Genomic DNA, 10,710 nt, shown 5'->3' with positions numbered 1-10,710 from the left:
CGGTTAATGAATAGTGCAGAAAATACGTAGGGAAGAAAGAAATTGACTTGTAATCTGCGATAATTACAAGCCCTTAACGCTCACGATTTTCCCAGACCGGTCTTCTTAACTGTTTTTCAGGAGGTCAGTCTTGTATGTAATGCTGTATGTATTCTTGTGTATAAATTGCGGATGTTCTCAGGCAGGGAACTGCTGCCATCTCGTGGCTATAAACGGTAACATCCATTGTCTGCAGTACTGTGAATTCTACCACCGATTTTTGAGACGCAATTTAATGATGATAATTGTACACACAGAGCTCTTCATGCTTTCCTGTCTAGGTGAGTAATATGCTAAACCTGAGGGAAAGTGAAATCTCAAGGACTCCCATGTGCTAGTGCTTTTCGTTAGCTTTCTAAAGCAAATGATATAGGAAGGGTTTAATAAAAAATGAAAGAAAAAAAAACTGGATCATGAATTTTCTCCCGGAAACCTGTTATTTCTTTTACTACTCAAACATGTACATGGCTGACTGTGTTTGAGTTTTGGCTTTCATGATAGTCATTAGTAGCATTTGAGTTTTTGCTCCTGATTTTTATTCATTTTTTTTATTTTCCCGCACTACCATTACTTTGTTTTGTTTATCGTACACTTTTCATCACCCTTTGATGTTTTTCCTTCCAGTGGATGACGTAATTGGTGACTTTATTCCCGCTGGATGCCTCATGGACTCTTAGACGAGATAGGGATGGAGGGCCTTTGAATTTACAATTCTCAGATGAAATACGATGGTGCCCGTTAGCCTATCATAGTTCTTTTACCAGATTCGGGAAGTTCGTTTTGTATATTTGTTGGCCAAAGTGGTGGCTTATGACAGTTTTTCAGTGGTTGAAGTTTTATGTTTTAACAAGCTTGCTAATGTCTTTTTTTGTGTTAAGTTTGGAATAACGGTATTATATGTTTTGTATTCTGTTTCAACAAATAGTTGATCTAATAAGGTTACGGTTGCTGATGTTTTCGTCGATAGGTACGTTATCGTCTAGGTCAGTGGATCCCAAACTTATTTGGCTTGCCGTCTCCTTTTCGAAAAAAAAATAAAAAAATAAAATAATTATTCCGCACCTCCCTTGGAACTACTTTCTAAGACCTGACCAGTTCTAAATGATATATATAAAAGAAAATGGAATTAAATTCGGATCAGCAGTTCTCGTGTTTTAAGCGAACAAGAAGGTAGATACAGAAACAAATTTGCATTTCATTACGCATCTAGTAGAGATTTTTGAAGTTTGGAAATAAGACACCTTGGAACTGAAATTTTAAAACTATTTATTGAAATTAATTGGAGCTGAAAATTTACTAACACTATTAAAATTAAGAAAACAAACATAACCTGCACATAAAATAATAAATAATGATTATTAATATTAAAAAACAATTTGAATGAGAAGGATGAACCTGTTGCGCTGCTACCAGTTTATTCATATCTGGCTTTATATTTGTCAGCGACATTCTTAAATCTCAGTGGATGTGGCGTTTGCACACCATGGCGCTTGACCGCACGAAGGAAGACTTCTTGGTTTCGAATCTAGTCGGCGACTAGAATAAATTTTTCTAAGCCTTTTTTCGACAGGTGCTCAAATCAGTCGATCTCTGGCATGGGCAAGTAGGTTTTTTTCTCCCGGAAACTCGAATTTTTCGTCCCGTAAACTCAAGAAAATCGACCGTAGAATCTACATTATTTCAGACATTAAATACAAGTATTAGGGTTGGTGACCACGAGATGGCGGCACTTGTTGAACCTTCTCTCTTCACTGCGTGCCGCTTAATTAGTGATAGCCTTGGGCCAGCTATCTCTGATCCGGTACCAGTAAAGATTGAACTGCCCACTCAGTCTCCAAAAGTTAGATAGGGCTAAACAGCCTCGCCTACTCGCTATACGGGAATAAAAGGCGTCAGCTGATTTTTTTTATTCTTAAATCACTGTGATTAGCTATTTGCAGTCAGTTTCTTTTTTTAGTTAAAAGATTTGTGACCGCACTGACTCCACGTTCCATTAATATGATGATGGAAATGAGATTAAAAACTTTTTTTACTGCAGCCCACAATCCAAGATAAAGTATGTGCATCTGCTTTTGTAAAAAGGACTGTTGGTACCCGTGTTTGAATTTTAATTTCAATTCTTCATTTGTTGTTACTTATATCTTCTTCTAATTGTAAAGAATCTTCTGTGTTTGTACTTGAAAACGGGTCCAAAACCCTTGAAATCTTACCAATCAGGTAATATTTCAAGAATATCTTGAAACGAAAAGATTCGTGACCGCACTGAGCCTACAATAGCTGAGCACGTCTTCATCACATTTTTCCACTGTTGAGAGATTTGGAAACTGGCTTAATTATCCTCATCCCAAGTTTCGTTTGTACAGCAAAAGTTTTGACAAAAACGCAGAAATAACAGCTTTTGTTTTTATTACCTTCAGCTCATTTCTTTGGAGCTGTAGATGATTTGTTTCATTAAAGTGTTAAACAAGTCGGTCAATAAGCTGTCACTTTTGAAATTAATCAAGTTGGCTCGTAAAGAATCATCTCTGTTTTCTAAAAACTGTAGCACTGAGTCAAAGAGTTTATAAACTCGATTCAAACAGGCATCCTTTGATAAACAACGAACTTTCTTATGGAGCAGCGAGCGATTGAATTCTTCATCGTTTTCAATTTAAAGTTGTTCAACCAATCTGTTTTCAAATACACACATGATGAGTCTTCATCATCCTGGGCCATTTCCTCAATTCTTCGTTGCACTGTATTATTGTTCAAAGGAATTTTCTTGATAATATCAAAGACTAGCTTGTGCAGTACAGTGTGTGTGACCTCAATAACAGCTGGTAGGATTAATTCTTCAAAATCGTGTGGTTTTATCGATTTAGTAATCAGTAAGGAAATGTTGTAAGAGGCACGCAATCCATCATCTTCTGCTGAAAACATACCTGCCAATGTTGGCTATTTCCAAAAATTTTCTTTGAAAATTGTGCTTGAAAATACGACAAATCTTTATTTTTTTTTATCAGCATGAACGTTTGTTTTCAAATGTTCTTCTAGTCTTGAAGGCTTCATAGATATTTGAAAAAACGTTTTGGCAAAGACACATTGGTAATCTTTTGTTTGTAGGCGACTGAAATAAAGCCGTATTTTAAATATTCGATATTATATTGTTTACATTTCTTCTTGGGTTCAGCCATGATATTATCTGTAAAAAAAGTGAAATTTACAAAATTGCTAGAATGCAGTTTCTCACGTACCTAAACCAAATTATTTTTACAAAAAAGGGTATCAAAATACTCACGTGAAACTTGCTGTTTTATTGGAACAGCAATAATTTGCTTTGCGTGTAATCCGTGTAAGTAAGGTACCGACTAGGTATCGTATATGCAATAAACTTTTTATGCACGACATCAGATTACTAACTGCTTGTCACACAATTCAGAAACAATCTAAAACTGATCTCGTGCGTCTCACGTATTTATAGCATTATTCAGTGAACAAGTCATAACATGCACACGTTCCTGTCTGCGGCAGCGAGAACCTGTGTTCTGAAGTCGCTGGGCTTTGTTGCCGCCCTCTTTGCTATGTGCCGTAAAGCATATTTAAATCTATTTACATTCTGTGCTGAGACTTGTTCACAGCTAATGTATAAATAGAGAACTTGTTTTTAATTATTTATTTTGGATCGTTAACAGTACTAAGATTTTTGTTTTGTGGAATTCGTCATTCCTTTAAGACCTATTTCTGTATTTTCATTTGATGTGAGATTTTGAAAAAAAACACACACCTTAAAACGATTAAATGGGAGACACAAAGCCTCCTTCTACTCTTGAAACCATTGTGGCAACCTTATTTATATGAAATTCGTTGAATTTGAGTATGCGTGAAAATGGGTGGAACGGAATCTATTAAATAGGTAAATTTTGGAAATAAATCTATTCGGAAATCAAGAGCAGTATGAGTCCAGTGGAAGAACTCTCCATTATATTGCTATTTTCAAGAAAAGAGACAAAGGGTTCAAATTATAAAGGAATAAGTCTACTCAACTAGTGATATAAAATATATACAGGAAATGTAACACAATACAGTATATAAAAATATTTGTTATTCTGCAAACATTGCAATCTTCGATACAGAATGCTTACAATTTACTCACCTCCATAGAATTTGTTTCTTTGATGCAACTGAAATAAACTGATCAACCAAAGGTTTTGTTTGGTTGATCAGTTTTTTGTTTTTTGTAGCTTTTTTTAAGATAACGTTTTAGGTTAAGTTTGATTTTTACCTTCTAATATCTTAATACGAGGGTCATTCCAAAATTCCAGTTGTACACATTGCACTTCTGTTGTTGAATCAGAGATCTATTCAAATCTGTTTGGAAGCCTTAAGAATAATCCTAATTCTTCTCTATTATTGATACACGGTTAGTTGCATGATTATTGTATTCTTTCCAACAAACCTTTTTTGTTGATTTATTTGATAATATGTCTACTTCAGTAGACATTTTATCAAATATCTACTGAAGATCAAACTTCTCAATGATGGAGCCACTCATGCGCTGTGGGCCCAACTTTGGAAATACTATTATTACTTCCATGCCTGCATGGAGTCCAAAGAATCGTTACGAAGGTTGAAGACTCATAAATCACCAGAACTTCCTACCTTGTGTTGACGACATTAAAGAGTGGAGCACTCACCACCATACAAAAAGTCTCGTTATCAATTTCTTATTCACATGACCTTTGTCCAGTTTCCAGGGATGATCTCTCGTTCTCCCTTCATCTTGGGCAATAATTCTTCTATCTATCTGAAGGGTTCCTCTCAATAACTGATGCGTTTCAATCATATCACCTCTCTTCTACCTACCGAGCTCTGCAGACAACAACATATTAACGTGTTTGAATATCAAACATTCCACTTATTTATTCATATAAATAAGTGGAATGTTGACCAGATCAGTGCACAGAAATTCAATGTGAACAGATTAATGCTTATATAGTCCAACTATCATCCTCTATCCGTATTGGTCAGGGTTCTTTCCATTGTAGTATAATTTTCCGAATAACCTTTACAACATTTTCGATGTATCCCTCCGAATTTTAGTTCCTTATCCACCAACATCTTCAAGATTTCTCGTTTCCTCCAATAGGAAAAACTTCATTCCATGTGTTCTGGCCAAAGTGAACTTTACTGTTAGTAATATTTTTCAGCTCAAAGCACCATCCTATTCGAATCCTCTTACGACACCATCGCATCTATTCTGGCATTGCCCTTCCTCATTTAGCATCATCACTAAACCATTGCATATCGCGTCTCAAATGCTGAACAATATCATTGATATAAAAATTAAATAACAGTCGTTTCAGTCTCCCCAGAACAGAAATCTGTGATATCCCACTATTTGAGTTCCTTTTTCTGAGCTGGATCCTCAGTCATCCATCCCTGTAACAAAGCTACCAACTGAGCACATCCGCATTCTGATCGCACAAATTCATGCTGTTCTCTGGAACAATTTCTATTCTCATCAACCTGGGTTTGCGTTCTGTATCTGACAAGATTCTCTTCACATTTACGACTACATCTGATATTCAATTAGATTCTTCCTTTTGAAGCGGTACTATATTTCTTTTTTTTCACTCTCCTTGAACTGTTCCCATTGTTGGCAGGCTCATAATAGATCAACCAAGTCAAAGACATTGACAACTCTTTTGCACATTTCCTTAATATACACGGTGACAATCCATTCTCACAGCCTTATTAACATCAACGTACGTTGCTTAATATTCGGAACACGTCTCATTTTTTAACCCCTCCGTACATGAAATATACTAACAAAATACTCTTTCAACATTTCGTCTACATCTTCAGCAAATGCGAGACCCTCACCCCCGTTCCATCTCAAGAAATGAAGTCAGCCGTCCATATTCTCTTGTTCGTTTTACTAGCGACATAACTGTAGCATAACTTTAGGGTTTTGTTCTACAGTTTCAGCTAATCTCCTTTCGCATGCCTGCCGATTCCACCTTCCTCACCACATCTTCATTAGTTTCTACCTTATACTCCTCGTGTAGCTGAGGGGTGCTCTGTTCTTTATATCTCCTACATGACATTCTTTTTCACAGAAAGTTCTGCATAATTCATCCATTTCATTGATATTCTCTTGACAAGTATCTGAAGAGATATTGCATTGACATTCCATCTGTTATCAAGTGTGTAGATAAATGAAAAAGCAGACGCGATTATAATTTTACTGTGTAGGTCTTAGTGAAGGCCAATGAAAAAGCTCCCTAAAGAAATAAAACTGGAAGGGATGCATTGTATGTATATTTGGCGACAAACTAAACTTGCTCAGTGCTTTAATATTTTATTCCTAAACCGAAGATATTCTAGTCATAAAGAACCTGCGAGAAAATTCCCCAGGGTAGATGGTTTATGCATTCCAAATCTAATCAATAAGATGAACAATATCTGAATTGCAGATTTAATGAACATAATGAAAGAAATAAAAGATGTTAATGACTTAGGAAGTACGTATTAGGAAGTAGTATTTGTACGAATTTAAATAGAACTAATTTAAAAATATGTCTAGAGATCAATAGTTCACAAACTGTGCTCCGTAGTGCTGAAACGAACTTACAGAGGTGCCTGCGAAATATTTTAAAATTTCAAACATTTTACTTACTTAAATTTTAAGTAAGTAGTTTGGATCTAACTAACAGTTATCTATGGGTGACACTGTTACAGAGTCGAACTTTATATAAGAACTGGAAATTATTCTAGAGAAGATCAAAATGAACAATATTTTTTAATTGGATATAGCGAACATAGACTTGCTAAGAAGTAGCGATACATATCATGTGGATTTACTTGCTATACGTGGCCTCGAACAATACAACGTCCATATGAGAGAGTTCATTGATAATATAGCGTGCCTCGATCATGTGTTTGCTAGAAAATTTTAACACTCTCCTAAGTAACATACAAATCTAATTCACTATGAGTTAAAGTAAACAAAAATGCTACATAAATAAATTTCTAAAATGCCAATTTCAGAAAACAATGAAAGTTTGTGAATAAATTAAACTGCTATGGTATGCGTCAATACATCCTTCTTGCACTTAACGAAATTAAAGATAATAGAGAACACAAAGAAGGCCATTGATTAATTCAATAATCATTTTTTTTATAATCAGCGAACACCATGTAAGGAAGGTCAAAACATCCGTGGGCATTATTATACTGCTAAAGATGGTAACGCCATGCATCTTTGCCACTTGTGAATAGTTTTAAAACGCTAGATCATTGGTGTAGTACAAGGATCTGTGATTTCTGTGTTATAAAGACAACATTTAGAATAGCGGCCTCCATAGCTCAGCCGCTATAGGAGAAGCCCATTGGTCGGAAAGACCATGGGTTGATTCCCCGTCTATGACGTGAGGAATTTTGAGGAATCAGGCGTTTTCATCTAAAGGAGAGTTAGTCGGGTTCATATGGATGTGTGTGTGTGTGTGTGTGAGGTGGGAGGTTCTACCGGAAACTCGTTTTTTTTATCTCTCAAATAGACAAACCGGCCAGTCTGACAGATCTATAGACCTAGAACACTTTGGGGAGTGATGGTAGCTTTCACTGGCTCCTGGCTAGGAATTAGTAACTTCTGACCAACAATACCTCATCTCGGATGCAAATGCCAACACTGGTATCCAGGATACTCCCATACGCTAACGATGACATTAACAACTTACAGTTCCAAAATCACATAAGGAAGAAACACATAAAGATCTTAAAATGTTACTGCAATAGGGACAAATGGGATACCAGCACGCATACTGAAGCTCAGCCGAATTGGTTAGGCACTTGAGATGTTTGTATCACTTATGTCTCAGCTTAGGAAATATGCCAGAAGAAGGTATTATAGTCCAATTGTACAAGGGTGGTGCAAAAATCTATGTGTTTAACTACCGATATATTACTATCTTTGGAGGTGATGAACGTTTCAGAGAAACTGTTAAGAACTCGTACACGGAAATGAGTTAACAGACAAGCTATGCTTTGCAAGAAACTAACTGGGTTTACTAAAAGTCGATCATGTTTAGCACTGCGAAAATAATAATTCTACGGCTAAGTTGTATAAAGGCATCGTGATCTGTGATATTATCAAGATCAGTGCAAAGACTAGTCGTTGGAATACTGGTCACCATCATAAGGCATTCATTTTTCATTCGTAATGTATTCATTGGAATCTATACATTAATGATATTGGGAAGAAGATGTTCAATTGTTTGCTGATGACGTAAAGATATGATGCAAACACGGATGTCAGTGATATCAGCACTTACTGAAAAATTTGAATAGATTGCAAATTTGAGTAAATGTTAACGCTATCAATTCAGTATTAGTAAGTGTAAAGTTATGCACGGACATGATGTGAGATTTCTTACTGTATTTTATATTGGTGAGATTTTGCTTCTAGACACTGATGAAGCTAAGGATCACGGAGTTATGGTGGATTAGAATTTAACTTTCGAAAATCACATTGCAAAAATGCAAATACAACTCAGAGGATAATTGCGTTATTGAAACCAACAGTGACATGAAAGGTTAAGGAAGTTAGTTTGCCTCGTTACAAGACGTTGATGGGAGCGCACCTGGACTACAGTCGCAGATCTGGTCTCTTGGGATAAAGCTGTGGAAAGGTTGCGAAGAAGAGTTACAAAGATTATATCACAGATATCACAAAGATTACAGAATGTAGATTATGAGGATGTATTGTGTGTATGTGGACAGCAGATACTGTTAAAACAGGAGAGAGAGAGAGAGAGAGAGAGAGAGAGAAAGAGAGAGAGGAGAGAGGCAATATGGTAGAGATCAACGAACTTCTGAATACGTGTCTTATTCTGAATGCGTGCCTTAGGAATCCGTGTAATGAAAGGTTCGTTATATAGAAGATGGAGAGAAAACAAGGGGCATCCATGGAAGTTAAGATTGTGAGCGGTTAAGAAAAGGGTGAGATCTGGATTTTTCTCTCATACAAAAGTGAGGTGAGTGGGGAGTTTTCCTTTTTAAGTTGGGAGTGCATTTAGTGAGAATGAGTTTAAGAGAAGGTCTGACCGCTGGTCTGGTTGATGTGTGGCCTCGGTGGATGAGTCATTCACTCCTTGGAGGTTTCAGTTAATAATAATAAATATTGATCACAGGTAAGTCATCCTGCGAAACCCACCGAGGCTCAAATTAACAAAAATACGGAAGAGGAGATTTTCTGAACAATACAGTCAAAATATAAGAATGGTTACCTTCAAAAGTCTTAAAAGATTGTGTTGCTTTTACAATACATGCGAAGGAGTTCATATAGAGGTGTGGTTCTTAACCGGTGTTCCCCAGAACACTTGTGTTCCGCGAACTGGTTACAAGTGTTCCGCCGATGAAAGATGTCACGTGACACAGTTCTGAGTGTAATTGGCTACTCTGATCCTAACAACTGAAGACAGCTATGACGTTGACTTCTAAACCAATAGACTTGTAAGCTCTATTAAAGGATTTGTTACTCTTGCAAAGAAAATAAATCCAAATATTATATTTACGCACTCTTTTTTTGCACAGAGAATCCCTAGTTTCAAAAATATTACCGGCAACATTAAAACCTGTACTAGACCAAGTTGTAAATATGGTAAATTACATCATGTCAAGACCTTTAAAAAACACGCCTTTTTTAAAACACCTTTGTATATCTATGGAAGCCAAGTACGAATCTTTGTTTTTGCACACTGAAATATGGTGGTTATTCAGGAGAAAAGTGCTATTCCGAATTTTAGAACTTAAGAATGAATTATTGGCGTTTATTAAAAATGAAGGTACAGATGCTTTTGTAAAATGTCTTCAAAATGATATTTGGTGTGCTAAAATGGCATATTTATTTGATATTTTTAATTACTTAAATAACGTTAATACAAGTATTCAAGGGAAAAATGAAAATATTTTGATACCCACTGACAAATTATTAGCTTTTCAGAAAATCTCTTTGGAAAAACCGTGTGTCAGAAAAAAATACAGTACATATGTTTCCTTCGATCCATATTAAAAATGTCGAGGGAATTATTTCCGTTATAACAGAACATTTAACAATATTGGAAAAAAATATTTCAAGTTACTTTCCTTCCTTAAAATAGACACAATTATGACGAAATCCATTTGGCACAGTTAATACATCGAGTTGTGAATTTTCGTTACAAGAAGAAGAAGAAGAAGAACAATTAGTTATCTTGTCAACGGATCGTAGTGTAGAAATGAAATTTTCTGAAATAACTCTTGAAGAATTTTGAATTTTTGTACAAGCCGAATACCCAGCTCTCTACAACATCAGTGAAAATTTTATTAGTTTTCAACATCCTATTTGTGTGAGCTCGGTTTCTCAATATAAAAACTAAAAGGCGTGAAAGACTTGCTAATATAGACGAAGAGATGAGGGTAGCTATATCACATATTAGACTTGATATTGCTGACATCTGTAAAATCCGACAAACTCAAGTATCCCATTCAAATAAGTTCCATTTTTATAAAAGGCAAGTCTATGCATATTTTTAGTTTTAATTTTATTATCCTAATGCTTTTAGTGTGCCCCAAATTTTTCTTTTAATCAAAAGTGTTTCGTGACTTCGAAAAGGTTAAGAACCACGGATATAGAGTGTTAATGCAAAAACT

The sequence above is a fragment of the Typopeltis vanoorti genome, chromosome 11 (genome assembly GCF_054136105.1).
Source record: "Typopeltis vanoorti isolate ZY-2024b chromosome 11, IOZ_Tvanoo_1.0, whole genome shotgun sequence".
NCBI lineage: Eukaryota > Metazoa > Arthropoda > Arachnida > Uropygi > Thelyphonidae > Typopeltis > Typopeltis vanoorti.
Note: the sequence above shows the minus strand (reverse complement) of the source record.